Source organism: Salvia miltiorrhiza, chromosome 7, assembly GCF_028751815.1.
Source record: "Salvia miltiorrhiza cultivar Shanhuang (shh) chromosome 7, IMPLAD_Smil_shh, whole genome shotgun sequence".
NCBI lineage: Eukaryota > Viridiplantae > Streptophyta > Magnoliopsida > Lamiales > Lamiaceae > Salvia > Salvia miltiorrhiza.
In genome coordinates this window covers 32,973,562-32,990,868 of record NC_080393.1, presented here as the reverse complement: position 1 = coordinate 32,990,868, position 17,307 = coordinate 32,973,562, and the positions used below count along the sequence as shown (strand labels likewise).

At 34.9% G+C, this 17,307-nt stretch overlaps 1 long non-coding RNA gene across 1 annotated transcript; it reads right to left on the bottom strand.

The window, feature by feature from the left end:
* Positions 1 to 16,218: 16,218 nt before the first annotated feature.
* On the bottom strand, positions 16,219 to 17,307 carry LOC130996103 (uncharacterized). Its single transcript, XR_009092383.1, has 2 exons — positions 16,881 to 17,307; positions 16,219 to 16,384 (listed from the first exon to the last, which is right to left on the bottom strand). It is a non-coding gene; the product is annotated as an uncharacterized LOC130996103 (long non-coding RNA).

The window sequence follows — 17,307 nt, the reverse complement described above, 5'->3', positions numbered from 1 at the left end:
ATTAAAGGCATTTTGTCAATTCATTCAAAATGTGAGTATATTTTATATAAAATTTTTAGATGAATATGTTTATCTTTATGTTTTTAAAATATGCATCATCTACTATTACTTTTCTGCTAAACAAACATGTTTTAACAATATTGTTTTATTTAATTACTGTTACCGGACTATGTTGGATTAGATAATTTTAATTATGGAGCATTTAGATGAAAAATTCACTTATTTTAAAAATCAGGAAACTATAATAACATATATAGTTATACGGTATGGACAAAAATAATATTTATGCTATCCAGAATGAAGTCAATCTTTTTTTCCCCCTTTTAAACGATATCCATAGTGAAGTAATTAAGATTAAAAACTTTTTTCCCAATGTATAATCCATATATAAAAATTGTTTACATTGGTTCTTATCTTTACTTATCTGCACATGAAAGAACGTCGAAAATGAGGATTTAGTAGAATTCTGGTTAGTATATAAGAGCGCAAGTAGCGTTGAAAGGCTTACCACTCGTTATCTCTATTTTTCTATTTCTCAAAAGGAAAATAATCATAAATTTCACCATGAGAGCTGTGTTTCTTCTACTGCTTCTCCTGATCAGTGGTATTTTCTTCATCTAAATCCTCTTTGCATTGCATATAATTATATGTGTATGTATTCATCAAAATTATAACTCTTTTTTTTTTGTGTGTATGTGTGTTGCGGGATGTTAATCGTTGTTGGGATATTGGTGGATAAGCAGGGGTTATTGCAGTGAATGTGAAGGGGCAGGAGGTAGGGCTGAAAAGCAAAGTATGCAGCTATAAAAGCAAGAAGTTTTGGGGAATATGTTTGAATGATATAAAATGCAGTGATGTTTGCATTGGTGAGGGATTTGAAGGTGGCGATTGTCAGGGACTCCGCCGTCGATGCTACTGCTACAACCATTGCTAAATTATTATGTGTATAAATATATCAATAATAAATGTGTACGAGTGCACCACAACTGCATAATAAATATCTAGCTCTAACATGAGCATCATTGAGTTTCGTCATACCTACTATATTTTAATTGTGCTGTTATACTTTTTAGTGTAATTGGATGATATCTTCACTTTTTAATCTAAACACATCAATTTTTTTAATTTCTTTTTGAGGGGGAAAAGAGAGACTTGTATTATGTATTCTATATCTCGACGCACAATGTGTAGGAGCCAAGACGAAAAGTCCGACTTCCAAACTATTAAGTACATCGATAAAAGAAAGAACAACAAAATTAGCTAAACTATGAGCTGCCCGGTTTGCTTCTCTCCAGGCATGCCGAAAATCCAAAACCACCTTGTCCTTGGCTTGAATAATAGCCGAGTAAATGTCATCACATAAGGAATCCATCCCACCAAAATCATCATGAACAACATGAAGGGTGAGAAGGGAATCGGAAAATAAAACCACAGGCCCGGCCCCAAATCATTCACCAAACCAAGAAAGATAGCATGGAACTCACCAACTAAGATAGTGTCGCTTTTGCGATAATAGCGTCCCTTAAGCGACAAGAGTATTCGTAAATTTAATAAGGCGCCATATTTGTTTAGCTGCCACTCTTCGGAAACCCACACCTCCATTCCATTATCGCCTAATATAGCTTCTCCCACGAAGCCCAATTTAAACACATCAATTTTAAGCAACAATATTGATGTAATGACCCGACTTTTAATTAATGATTAAATTCTTCTAATGACTGATTTAAGGATTTATTATAATAATTAGGGTTCGGCATCCATAAATAAAATACAGACTTATATGAATTTGATGATTTATATACGTAATGAGTTATTTTATTTTTGTTTCCAGTGGACGATGCACTCAAAATATATTTTGAGTCCATTAATTTATTAATGAGGATTTAACATTGAAGTGTTAAAAATGAATTTTTATTAATTACTAAAGTTGATCCATGTGGTTAGTTAATTTATTAAATTGACAAGCCCAAATGGATTTTATACTTCAAATAAGAAATTGTCTTGTATGTGTCAATGTATTTAAATGAGTGTGGAACCATATGATTAATGTATTAATCTCTTAGATATTTTGATGATTAAGTTGGAACCATATTAAGTATGCTGAAGAAATTCCCCAGTCATACCACGCATGCTGAAGAAATTCCCAGTCATACTCAGCATGCTGAAGAATTTCAGTCATACTAAGCATGCTGAAAAAGAATTCCACGTTCATACCAATCAAGCTGAATTTCCACGATCCTCATTCTTCTTTAAAGCCAACCCCACGCCTTCACCATCTTCACCATTTCTCACCTATGCAGCCCCAATTTCGCACAGCCACTGAAGAGACAACAATTTACACTATCAATTAAGGTGTTCTTCCTAAACTAAGCTCCTGTATTTCGTTCAAGTTTTACTGAGAAACACCAAAGCAAACAATTACTTATATCTCAGCACCACCACACCATCATACGTTCATCAACAAAGGATTACAAATGCTTTGATATATGTAGAAAATGAGTAACAAATTCACAAATTTACAGTTACAAGATAGGTTACATATGAACTGAAATTTACAGTATTTGAAATTGTGATAAATCCTATATGCTATGTATGACTGTTTTGAGGCTTGAACCCCTGCTGTGTGTATGAGTCGAGGTCAGGGGACGGCAGCCGTGGTGGCTGCCGATGGTCGACGGAAGGCGGCGGAGCCGTGGTTTCGTTCTGCCACAGGGGAAAAGGAGAGAGAGGGATTTCAGTTTTTAATTTAAAAAAGGGAAAAAGATGAGGGAAGAAAAAAAAGAAAAAAAAAAGAAAAGGAGAATAGGGAATTAGGGCTTACCTTTAAATTCGACGGACGATGGAGGCGGCGGCTCCAGGCCGTCTGTCCACCGGCGAAGGGGAGGACGACGCGGCGGCGCGGCTTACGCCGTGTCTGCGTGCGTGTGTGTGTGAGTCAGTGAGAATTTGAGAGAAGGTGAGAACGAGGGAGAAAGGGAGATGGCGAGATGAGCGACGGCGCCGTGGTCTTCAGGTCGCGGCGGATCTGCCGCGAGAATGAGGGAGCAGGCGGCGGCCCGGCGATGGCGGCGCACCGCGGTGGTGGCGTCTGCTGCGCCTGGGTCCAGCGGCCGAGAGAGCGAGAGAGATAGAGGAGAAAAGAGGGGGAATGAGTTCAGGGAGAGAGGAGAGGGGCCGACGCCGGCCTCCGTCCGGCGGTCACCGCCGTCGGGGCGGCGGCGGCAGAGCACCGATAGAGAGAGAGAGAGGGTGCGTCTGTGGAGTGTGTGTGTGTGAAGTTGTGGCTGATGTGTGTGTGAGTGTATGTGTAATAGTGTGTGTTTTATTTAGGTTTAGAATTAAAAGTGGGCTTGGGCCTCAATATGCTTGGGCCGATTTTATTTAACTGTTGGGCCGAGACTTGGGCCGATTTTAATAAGTGTTTGGACCTTTGTTAAAAAAATTGATGGGCTTCTTTTATTTAAAGGATTTTGGGCTTCTTTAATTTAATTGTTTGGGCCTTATTCAAAGAAAAACATGATAGACTTAATTTATCTAATTAATTTGGGCTTATATCTATTTAAATTATTTGAGCTCTTAATTATTAATTTAAATTGAGCTTGATTAATTTAATTATAAATTGACCTTTAAATTAATTATTTAAATGGAGTTCTTTATTTCAAGTATTTTTACAAATGGACTTTAAAATAAAATATTTTGAGTTAAACTCTTATTTAAATTAATTCTTTTCAAATGACTTATTAATATGGATTATTTGAAAATGATTAAATTATTTTAAGTATGAGAAAGAATGATCTATGATGACATAATTTGTTTATGTAATATTATATGATTTGTTATTAAATGACGGAATATTTAACTTGATGGCGTGAGTAGAACGAGTTATGATTGATGCGCATGATGATGTTCAAATAAACGGTTTCGAACCTAAATGTTAGTTATGTGATAGATGTTTTGAGTTTAAGGTTTTGAACGAGACAAGATTAATATGGAAGCTAGAACCCTAAAATCATTAAAGGAGATAGTTTAGTTTAGAGACCTATCTTCCTTTCTTACACGACTTTCTTCTCGAACTTATCGACTCTTCGTCAATAAAGGTCCAGACGGGAAGTGAAAGCTAAAGAAGGAGGTAACTCTACGCCCCTAGTGGGAACGGAATGAGGTGGGCATTACTTTTACTATACGTATATAGAGATCCCCTGCGTGTCGTAGGCCTCTTATACGAATGAATGCATGAGATGATTTAACTGTTAATTTCAGTTTTATATAACTATCAAACGAGTTTAATGCTACCTTTGAACAAGTTATTTCGTTACAAATCTTTGAACTGGAAAATATTACAACTGTTGTCTTGCCATAAAATGTTTAAATTTTAGTATGATATCTATCTGCTTTGGCTTTGCCAATGATGCAATCGAATTCGGGTCTTGAGCAGTTGATAGCTATCCTGCCAGGGCTAGTGTACACCAGTGACCGTGAGTCATCTAGCGGGTTGGCCGGTCAAGTGACCGTGAGAGGTGGCCACCTCTCCGGCACACAATTCCAGATATGATAGATTACAAGAGAACTTAGACTGATCAGTCGAACTTTAAGAATCACAAATGAATTTAGTAAGCTTGGGCCTTTTTAGCGAAAAACTCCCTTGCTGTACTGTTTATGATGGCATGACAATTTACAGTTTTGAAGCATGTATTTTTATACCTAGGCATACGTGCCCACTGAGTGCTTTTGTACTCAGCCCTGCATATGTTTTCTAAATGTGCAGGTTGAGCTGATGTGATGATGGTGCTGCAATGAGCGGAGTCTCCAGGGTTGTTAATAAATAGTTAACCTGTCTAGAATATGTCTTCATACATATGTCTAGCTACTTTCCGCTGCAAGATGTTGTTGATGTTATAGTATGTTATGTCATACTTTGAGTCTTAAGAGAATGGTTTCATATGATGTATAACTTGATTAATGATATTAATTAAGTTTTATGTTGTCTTTCATAGACTGTTCAAAAGAGTATTAATGAGTAAATACGATGATTTTTCTTAAGTTAAGTAAGATTTACGGTTTCAAAAGATGCCCCTTTCTTTCCCCGCTTCTAAATCCCCTTCCCGAGTCATAACCCCGGTTAAGCCATCCTTAGGGATTGCGGGCTGTGACAATTGAACTTGTCAGTCCGGAATATTTTAAATATTATGATTGGATTTTGGCAAAAAAACAAAACAAAACAAACGGTTAAGAATATTTTTAAATACTCTTAAAAAATCAATTTTTAGATAAGGTAAAATTATAATGCATGTCGAATATATACAGGGAGTATATATATAAGGGAAGATCAATTAAATAGGTAGAAACTTTTCACCCCCTGGAAATCAATCTGAACTATTAATCTTTGATCATTACAAGCAAAAGTGTTATATATCATTTTTTAGGAGGACGTAGAAAACTTTTCTTCCCCTTAAAATTGTAGATTTACCTATGGAAAAGAAATTATATATATATATATATATAATATATATTATATAGGAGCGGGCTCCAGTGAGACCCCCTATTTTTCGTGTAACATGAGTACAATGAATAAGACATATAATACTAATGAACAAAACGCATATCTAATGAACAAGATGTATATACTGATGAAAAATAAAATTTAAAAAATTCGTAATGAATAAGACATATATACTGATGAACATGGCCGTATATACTGATGAACAATACAGTATGGGCATGTTTGTTTGGCACGGATTCTAGCCTGGGAAAGTAATCTGATTCCAAAATATTAAATTCTTGTGTTTGGTTAAATTTTTATGAGTCAAGGAAAGTAATAAGAATCCTGAAAACAAGGAAAGTAGTTCAACTTTCAAGGATTCTTATTCCCTAGCTTTTCTTAGGTATTCTTTTTCCTCATTCTCAGGATTCTTATTTATTTGTATTATTTTATAATAAAATGTAAATTATAATTTTTATTTAGTTGGAATTTAATGTTGTTATTATTATTATTATTATTATTATTATTATTATTATTATTATTATTATTATTATTATTATTATTTAATTAGTTCATAATTTATTTTAAGCAAATTATAATGTAATTATCATAACTATGTATCAACTTTATATTATTATTATTATTATTATTATTATTATTATTATTATTATTATTATTATTATTATTATTATTATTATTATTATTATTATTATTATTATTTAATTAGTTCATAATTTATTTTAAGCAAATTATAATGTAATTCTCGTAACTATGTATCAACTTTATATTATTATTATTATTATTATTATTATCATTATTATTATTATTATTATTATTATTATTATTATTATCATCATCATCATCATTTAATTGATTAATTAGTTCATAATTTATTTTAAGCAAATAATAATTTAATTCTCATAACTATGAATCAAATTAATAATAATAATAATAATAATAATAATAATAATAATATTTTAAGCAAATTATAATTTAATTCTTAGAACTATGATCATACTTTATTAAGTAAAACTACAAAAATCATACTTTATGTACATTATTATTATTATTATTATTATTATTATTATTATTATTATTATTATTATTATTATTATTATTATTATTATTATTATAAACAAATCTTGATTAAATTTTAGAGCTATGAATCACACTTTATTATTATTATTATTATTATTATTATTATTATTATTATTATTATTATTATTATTATTATTATTATTATTATTATTATTATTATTATTATTATTATGTAAGAAAATTTGAATTTAATTTTAGAATTATAAATCATATAATTAACCTTAATAATGTACTTTGTTGTTACTAAAAAAATTATAGAGAAATTTATTATAAAGATTAAATTACAATTTAATTCTTATATATATTGATTAATTATATTTATTTAATGATACAAATCCATAATACTAATAAATATTTTTGGTATTTCCAAACACTGGAAAATGAATCTATTAGGATTCATTTTCCACGGAATCATTTTCCTAGGAATAACAATCTCAATTCACATTACTTTCCTGGCAAACAAACATGCCCTATATACTGTTGAATAACAAATTTTAAAATATTCTGCTCCCTCCAGGATTCGAACCCTGGGAAAAAAAAATCACCCTCCAGATACAATATCAGCCATAGGATTGATAAAATAAACGCACCAGATCGTGCCCTAGATCTCACTAAAATTAGGGGGTCTCATTGGAGCGGCCCCCTATATATATATATATTTACAACTTGTTCTATAATAAAAAAAAATAACCACAACTAATATATAAATTGAGAGGCAGTTGTAATGCTAACCGAGAAAACCAACTTGATTAAATTGCAATGATGAACCATTCCTCAACTTCAACATGGTCCTCGTATAATAATTAGTATAATAATTAAAGAGTGGATTTTAAAAATAGCCTATTTTTTTTAGTAAATTTAAAAAATTATTCATTAAGATAAAAATTTAAAAATATACTCACACTTACTCTTTTACCCCTTTAAACACCACCCTTTAAAAAATTCGTGCATTTTACAAACCAATGAAATTCACAATCAGAAGTTTTTGATTGTCAATTCACAACCAGTCGAATTCACAACCAAATTTTTATTTTAGTTGTGAATTTGAGTTTTAAAGTTTGAATTCACAACTAAAAACATTAGTTGTGAATTTACAACTATAAATATTATTAGTCGTGAATTCAAGCTTTGAAACTCAAATTCACGACTACTTGAATTCACAACTAGCAATAGAGTTGGTTGTGAATTCGAGATTTAAAACTCGAATGCACAACTAACACTAGCAATTCAGTCTCGAATTCATCAAAATGGTTGTGAATCCGAGAATTCAAAATCAAAACAACTTGTTGTGAATTCGAGCTTTAAAGCTCGAATTCACAACCAACACTAACGATTCAGATGTGAATTCATCGAGCTGGTTGTGAATTTTAATTTTAGTTGTGAATTCATATATCTGGTTGTGAATTCAAGAATATTAAGTTGTGAATTCATAGATGTAGTCGTGAATTCAAAAACATGAATTTATAAATCTGGTTGTGAATTCAAGAAAATTAAATTGTGAATTCATAGATTAGGTTGTGAATTCAAGAACATTAAATTATGAATTCATAAATCTAATTGTGAATTCAAAAATATTAATAAATTCATAGGGGTGGAAAAGTAATAATAATAATAATAAAATTGGCTTCGAGGGGTGGTGGGGGATGGGCAGAGGGGGGAATAAAATATTTTTTTTTGTCTTGCAGTCGGGGTGGGGGGGGGGGGGGGGTGGGGGGGCAGGGGGAGTAAAAGATTTTTTTTTGGGGGGGGGGGGGGGAGGAGTGTGATAGAAATGAGGTGTGGATATTTTTTAATTTTAATCTTAGGGGCAATTTAATCATTTAACACAAAAAATGGGTAAGTTTTAAAAAAATTTATTTGAATGGGTAAATTTTAAGTTTATTAAAAAAAATGACTAATTTCATATATCGACTCATAATTAAAAGTTATTATTATTAATTAAAACTTAAAGTACATGATTACAAGTTAAAAAATGTCACTACTAGGTCAGTATAAACGCTATAGAAAATAAGAAAAAAGTTTCAACATGCAATTCGGTAAAAAAAGAAAAGAAAAAAAAAGGTAAAAGAAATATAAAATTGGAAAATAAAAATTATTGAATAACTTGAAACTTTATTATATCATAACCTATTCATTTCAAATCTATTTTATATTTTCTATATCACTTCAAAACTTTTGTCATAATCTTTAAATTAATTTAAATACATATTGCAGATTTTATCATTAACAAAATTATCCCACTAATATACGCAATAGTAACCTTCTTTTTAAAAGAAATGACCGTCTATGTAGTGAAAGATTTTCATGACATTTTAGACTGTTGCATTCTCCTCTCAAGAATAAAGATCTATGAATACAACAGTACAGCAAAAATAAATTGTGCAAATTTTGTTAATCACTAAAACTGGTGATTTGATGACAACTAACCATCTAATTAGCCAACAAATTTACTCTATTGCTATTTTACCAAAACCGATAAACTCACCATTAATTCTTCCTAACTAAGAAGTATTAGTGGAAAATCATCGTATAGGTGGAGCAAATGTTTTTTGACAAAAGAAATACTATTATAGAAGCAAAACAAATATATATAGACTATATGTATTGATCTCATTAGAAATTCAACCACCCCAATTCATCTCTCTTTTTTTTCTTCCCATACGATATGCAGCCCATCATGAGATCTCTTTCAACCATTGTTCTCTTGATGCTTCTCCTAATTACTTCGGGTTATTTCTAAATTTATTAAATTTAATTAGAATTGTGTATGCTATTTCAATTCCATTTTTAAGTGAGATTATGGTCTTATATAGCTTATCAAATGTGAAAACCTTTTTCTCAAACTTTTTTACAATACGTTTTTTGTATCGCACTGGTATGCAACTATTGATATATATTTTTTTAATTTTCTTCAATTTCGATTTCTTATGTTTAGTTTAATTTTATAATTATTAAGTAAGATTCATTTTTTTTCTAATTTTATACTCCCTCCGTCTCAATATAGCTTTTGGGTACGGAGATTAAGAAATGTGTAAAAAGTAGATAAAGTTGGTTGGTGTAAATTATTTAAATATTAGATATATATAGAGAATATATTGCCAAAAAGGGAATGTGACATTTGTATTGAACGTCCCATGAAGGAAAGTGAGACATTACTATTGAGACGGAGGGAGTAACCTTTTATAAAATTTTATAATTTTGTAATTAATATGTAACTGATTATTCCATCGACATAGTATAAAATATCTTGCACGTTAAATTTTAGAAATAAGCACACTAGTTAGAGCCCATTATTATATATATTTTTTTTTAAAAAAAGAAAAGAAAAAATCCAAAAAAACCCTTGAAAGCACAGAAGGAGCAGACTAAGGGCCGAACCTCATTAAAACCTTTTCACGGAAAACCCAGTGGGAAAAACCGTGAAAAGGAAAAAGAGTACTCGTCTAAACACAAAACGAAAGTAGGGAAGAGCGGAAGGGAAAGTTTCCGAAACTCCGGCCTAACCATCGTCCCCAAACTATCCCGGCTCTCACCCCACGAAAAAAACTAAACGGCCGGTTAGACGCCGTCGCCGTAAGAAGAACAAACCCAAACAAAGAAAAACGAGAGCAAAATATCCGGGTATATGTCAACTCCGTGAGCAATAGCAAACAACAACCCATCAGCCCCAACTACCGTTTCTGACGCAGATGGCTATGCGAAGCCATGTCAAGGCGAACCGCAGCCCTAATCTCCTCAATCTCGTGCGGCCACCACCCTTCCGAACGTTGTTGGTTAGCCATTAAATCTGCCGCCTTGTTTCCTTCTCTAAAGATGTGAGAAACCTGCAACGAGAAAGCATCTAACATCTCTAAAATCCTATTCCACGCCGTCTTAAAACGCCAAGGCACATTTAAAGAACGAGAATTAAGAATGGATATCACGTAGGTGGAATCGGCTTCAATCCAAAGCTTGTGCCATCCACGATTGTGAGCAATTTGAATCGCCCATTATTATATAGACGTGCCCATTTCGAACCAGAATTGTTCAACTGATTCGGAACCGGAACTACGGTCAACGGTTTTGGAACTAGAACCATGGTCAATGATTTGAACCGAAAACATAATCGTCATCACCTCCATCCGAGCCTGATTTCGGTTCCAATTTTTTCGAACCGGTGGTTTACGGTTCTGAACTGAAACCGTGTGATTTTTTTATTTTTTTACTATATTTTGAAGTGTTGTTTGAATTTTATGAAATGTATACAATGTTGAACCATTTATTTCTGTTACAAATGGTAGAAATTTAGTATTAATTAAATGTGGGATTGATGATTAACTCTTTTATTTAGATTGTAAATGGTTGAAATTTAGTACAAATTCGATGTGAGAATCCACGGGCATTGAGAATCCACAATTTCATGTACATTTCTTATATCCTTAATTTTATCTATCTCAAATTCGTATTTGCTCATCGAATTTATAGTAAAATTAAATCATTTACAACATAAATAAAATGGTAGTTTAAAAAAAATATAAATAAAATGGTCAATCATCATTCCCACATCTAATTCATACTAAATTTCAATCATTTACAACGTATTTAAATAGTTCAACATTGTGTACATTTCATAAATTTCAAACCAACACTCTAATATAATTAAAATAATTAATTTAAAAAATGTGTTTCTAAGGTTCGAAACAGTGAACTGACAGTTCGAAATTGACCCGAAACCACCAGTTTACGGTTCGAAGTGGAACCATACAACTTTCTTCACGGTCCAGTTTCGAATCCAATTTTTGGAACTGTGCAATCGGCGGTTCCGGTTTGGTTCTAACTAGAACCGTGGACACCTCTACCATTATATATATTATTGTAATTTTTATGTTTCTAATAAGCTAGTATTATGAAATTGTGACTAACTAGTGGAATATGGAAGGGTGAGAGAGTTTCTTTTTATTTTTTTAGGGATGGGACAGAGAATTCAAATTACAGTTTTCATCACTGTTAATATGAGCTAGGAAAGTGATATTGCTTTTTTTTTTTTTGTTTTACATATTTTGTCAAATATCTGATGTACCAACCATTAACATCTACAAACTATATATGTTTGTGTATATGTTATGCATATATGTTTGTAGATATTTATATATGAATTTGTTAATACAAAAAAAGAATGTTAAACAGATGGTGTAATGGAAAAGGAGATAAAGGAGAGAACAACATGCAAGTATCGAAGCAACAAGTTTTGGGGAATATGCCTTTATGATTTGAAGTGCGACAAGGTTTGCAAGGAGGAGGGTTTTCTCATCGGCAAATGTCAGGGTTTCCGCCTTCACTGCTACTGCTTCAAACCCTGTAGCACTGACATATCATGATGCATAAATATTACCTATATATAACGTGTCCGTGTGTGATTTTTATTTGCAAATTAATACCACCACAAAATGCACAATAAAATGTCTAGCTCCATGATCAGTCAATGCTTTGAGGTTGAGGATCGATTGTTAAGAGGTTTTAACTATCGAATTGGAGAGTATCTTGTGTCATAATGTATCTATTTTATGTGATTGATTTTGTTATCATCCATTACTTATATATTACTCCATCCGTCCGCCAAAAGTATTCCACAATTACTATATTTAGCGTCCGCAAAAAGTATTCCACTTTCCTTTTTAAGCCATGGTCCCACCATCCACCTTTATATTTTATCCTTACAAACACTCTTTATTTACAAAAAACCCACCCCAAATTCAATCTCAACCACACATCTCATAAAGTGGTGGGACCCTTTCTCCACTACATCAATATCATCACACATTTTATTAAACTCCGTGCCCGGCCAAAGTGGAATACTTTTGGCGGACGGAGGGAGTATTATTTATAATTAGGGCTGAGCATCGGTTCAAAACCGAACCGAACCGAACCAATTTGGACAAACCGAAACCGAACCGACCTTGGTTTTAGCCGGACCGAACCGAACCGCCTGAGGGCTGAAAACCGACCCCAACCGAACCGGCCAAAACCGATCGGTTTCGGTCGGTTTCCGAACCGACCGAATTTTTTTTTTCAAAAAAACCGAAAATCTGTAGTATTCTGTAAAAAACTAAATCTGACCCTAAAGAAATCTGCCCATTCATTCATTCAATTCAATTTACAAATCCGTCCATTCATTCACAAACAACAACAAATCTAAATCTGACCCTAAACACAAATCTGTCTATTCATTCAATTTACAAATTACATGAATGTAGATCGATTCAATTACACAGGCACAACAGTTGGTTTACCTTTCGAAATCGGAAGCGTCAGGCTTCAGCGGCGGTCCGGCGGGTCTGCTCGTGCTGCGCTGCCGTCTGGCTGGTCTGGACGACGTCTGGCTCGTGCTGCGGTGTTGGAGACGTCAGAAGCGGGGGGCGGCCGGCGGGTCTGCTCGTGCTGCGCTGTCGTCCTGGTCTGCCAGTCGTGCAGAGAATGGAGGCGCTGGGGGTGGTTGCTGGTTAGAGAGGCGCCGGCTGCCGACTGGGAAGTGTGGAGGAGGCGCCGCGCGGCTGGGAGGGAAGGAGAAAACTAGGGTTTCGGCTGGGAGGGAGGGAGGAAAGGGAGGCGCCGCTGGGACTCACTTGGGAGTTTCAAAATGAGGATGAGAAATTGAGAATAGGGTTTAGTTTTACCACTTGTAATATAAAATATAAAATAAATAATATATTATATATATATCATGATCGGTTCAGTTCGGTTCATAACCGAACCAAAACTAAAAAACCGACAACCGAACCGATCATGATCGGTTTTTAAGTATGAAAACCGAACCGAAAACCGAACCAGAAATTCTAAAACCGAACCGAACCAGAAATGATCGGTTCGGTCGGTTTTTTCGGTTCGGTTCGGTTTATGCTCAGCCCTATTTATAATCAATGACAAGTTTAGTTCGTGTAACAAATTTAAATGCAATACTCTTCAGGAATGATGTAACATTCTACTCCAGAACGTCATAAGAATCCTCAAAATAAAGTTTGAGAAGCGCTTCAGTTGTCACATCGCGCAAGTGGATAACTCAAAAATAATTTTAATAGATGTCTAAAGAAACAAAGTTGTTTGCTTTAAATATAAGTACCACTAAACCCTAGCTAGCTACTAGATGAGAAAATAAAATGGACTTGACACACGACCCAACTCATAATTAAAATAAGTAGCTAGCTAATCTCACAAAGCCTTAATTAATATGACTAATATGACTTGGATTTACAATCTTATGTCGATGTTTTCTTTTTTCTAAGCTCATCACGTCTTGCTGCTCGACCTGTGATTTCTTGCCTTATGGTCTGAGTTCTTGTTGTGTGATTGCTTATTCATGTTGCATGATAACTTCTTAATCGACTCTAATTGCTTCCTCGATCATATCAACACCCCCCACCTTCGAAACGACCTTGTCCTCAAGGTAAAAACTTGGAAACAGACACAAAAATCAGCAAGTGACTCCCAAGTGGTAGCTTCAGGTGGCAAACCTTGCCACTGGACTAGAACTTGAGGTTCGGGGTGCCCATCCCAATGTACCACCCGTGGAAAAACAGCCACCAAGAGTTCAAGCACCGGCATCCCTACCAAGTCCGTCGAAATCGGGTCAAAAGACCCTATTGGTGTGCGGATAAAAGGCACAAGCCATTATATGTTAAACACCGAACATGACTACTAGCAGGTAACTCAAGTTTATAAGCAACGGGGTCAATCCTCTCAATAATTTGACATGAGCCAAAAAATCGTTTAACTAATTTTGGCGAGGCACGACGAGAAATTAAGATTTGGCGATAAGCTTGAAGCTTTACCCACTCAAACTAAGTCACCAACTTAAAATTCGACCCCCCGTTTGTTGGGAACTTAAGTTTTGATGATACCAAAACTCTTATAATTTCTTTTAATAGACTAGAACTTTTCGAACTCAAGTGTTAGAGTTCATGTTTTCTAGTTAGACTATTGTCCTAAAGACTGAAGACCAGATGACTGAAGATTACTCGACTGAAGATAGCATGTGAAAAGACCAAGTCAAATACAGATGTATTTACTGGATGAGAATCTCACTGAAGAATCAATTATGACTGATTAACTAATGTTGGCCACGTGGAATTAGCAGACTGATACTCAAGTCAAGTATCGGTTGACATTCTTCATCGGACTGAACCTTTTAAGTTAAAATGGAAACCACGCACACACCAAGTACAGTCGCATTAAATGCAGAGATTTTGAAGATCGTTCTTTCTTGCAAAACATTTCTTTTTGGTGCTAACTTTTCAGAGGCGCCTTACTTCTGTACCTGAGACATCGTTCTTGACCACATTAGGAACCTCGAAGATTAAAGCCTCAGCAAATTCAAATCTCTCTCACAACGGACGAATTCTTGAAGACCATTTTGCCAACGGATATATTCAAGACTTCGCTTATAAATAGAGCTCGAGGAACATCACAATCTTCACCGATTCAAATGCTCAAGCTGAACCTCTGCCAAAATCGCAACTCAGCCTTTCACTGCCTTCAAAGTTTGAATCGAAGAAGAGAATACTCAAAGCCCAAATCAGTTCACTGATTATACACATTCTTTTAGTTTCTTAGGCAAATCCTTTGTAACATTTAAAGGCTAAGTTCCCGATTACAGAGAGTCTATTCTCTATAATCTAGTTGGTATTTCGAACCATTTTTCAACTGAGCGAAAAGAGAGTTTGAGAGAGTTCGAGATAGTGGTCTAAACTCAATAGTTCATAACCCCCACACGCAAGACGAAGTGTAGGAAACTGACGTTGTAGGTTTGTCAAAAGGGAAACAACGGAAGCATAACCTTTGACAAATTTTCTATAGTAACCTGTCAAGCTCAACAAAAATTAAGTTGAAGTTCAGCAATAGAGAAAAAAGTTATGCAAATTAAAGATTTTGAGATGAGAAGTAGTCTTTCATTAATTGGTTAATTTTATCATTTTTCATGGAAGGGAAATGTAACACCCAACATTTTCACTGCAGTTTATATATTATTAATATTGTTTTCTATGATTTTAAAGAAGAAAGAGAAGTCTCAATTTTTATGCAAAACCTGAACTTAATTATTTAACGAGCAGATTATATCGAGATTTTTAAAATCATAGAAGCCCGAGTATTTCATGATTTTAAGGTTGATAGGATTTTATGCAAAAAGCCCAACAATTATGGATAAATGGGCCAAAAGTTGTGTAAGAGTAGAAAGCCCAATAGTTATTTTGGGCTGGAGTAGTCGAGCCCAAGTTATTATATATGAATTCAGTTTTAAGAGGAACCCAATAGCTGTTATTGGCCCATAAGAAGCCCAATTTCATTAACCCAACTCTTATCCTATCTTGAATGGATTGATCAGATCAAATTGGCAACATTTATCTTGTGAAGAACAAGATTTTTGTGATAATAAAACACGTAGCATGTAATACATCAAGTATCTCCAACTTGTGACTCAGCCAATTGCTCAGACCGACTCAAAATAGTATAAGAAGAGAGGAGTTGAGCGTGAACCAAATTTTTCCCCATTCTGCAAATTCCAAACAGCAAAGCAAATATCCATCCAAAACATAAATCGTCCCCAGCAGTTGATCACAACACGCAAGCAGGTAGTATTCTCCCTATAACTCGGTAATCACTCATAGATAGTAATCAAGAATAGTAGAGATAACATCAATTTTCTTTAACACTTACAGCATACATTTAGTTACAATAGTTAATTCAATAATAAAAGGCTGAGTCTTTAAAAGGGAGTCTTGGGCTGTAGATGAACTGCCGATGAAACCATCTCAAACCATCTTGAATCACCGATTCCTGGAACAGAAAATAGTTTGAGATTTATTAGTTTGTGATGTTAAAACTGAAATAGAAATTAGATTGGAAGTTTGCTGGAATGAGATTTTGAATTGGGAAATAGAGAAGAGGGAAGGAAGAAGGAGAAGGGGGGGATTAGCAGTAGCAGCAGCAGCCGCAGCCGCGAGCCACCACAGTGGAGGCATGGCTGGCGGCGGTGGCCGCCGGCGCTGCCCGCGCCACGGCGGCCGCGGTGGCTGCCGACAGTCGAAAGAAAGAGGGAGATTGAGTGGAAGATAGTGAGATAGAGTGTGAGATAGAGACAGACAGCAGGAAGAAGGGAGAAAGGCAGAACGAGCTAGAGGGAGAGAGGAGCGGGGCAGGCGGCGGCGAGCACCGGCGCTGCAAGCGCCGTCGTGGCTTGCGGCGGCCCCCGCGCCCTGGACAGAGAGAGAGAGAGAGAGGGAGTTCCAGGGAGAGAGCAGAGACAGAAGTAGAGAGAGAGACAGGGACTTACCTGAGTCAGAAGAGGCGGCGGCGTGACAGAGACAACGGAGAGGCAGCACTCGCCGGAGGGGCGAATTTCAGAGGGGAAAGGGAGGCAGAAAACCCTAGAAATTGGGAATCTTAGAATTAGAGAAAGAAATAAGGAATAGAGAGGAAGGAGAAGATGAGGAGCCGGCCTCGCCACGCCGGAGGCGGCGAGAACCGGCGATGTTTGCCGAAGGAGACAGAGAGGAGGGAGCGATAGAGAGCATTGCGTGAGGAAAGAAAAAGAGAAATGATAGAGAGTATTAATCTGCTTTCATGTTATGAAGATTCTAGAATGATTTGTTTTTAATTCTAAATTTTTTTTAAGTGGACTCAGAATAATTGTTTGGGACAGTAATGTTCATGGGCCAGTTAATTTATTAATTGGACTTTCATAGCTAATTAGATAATGG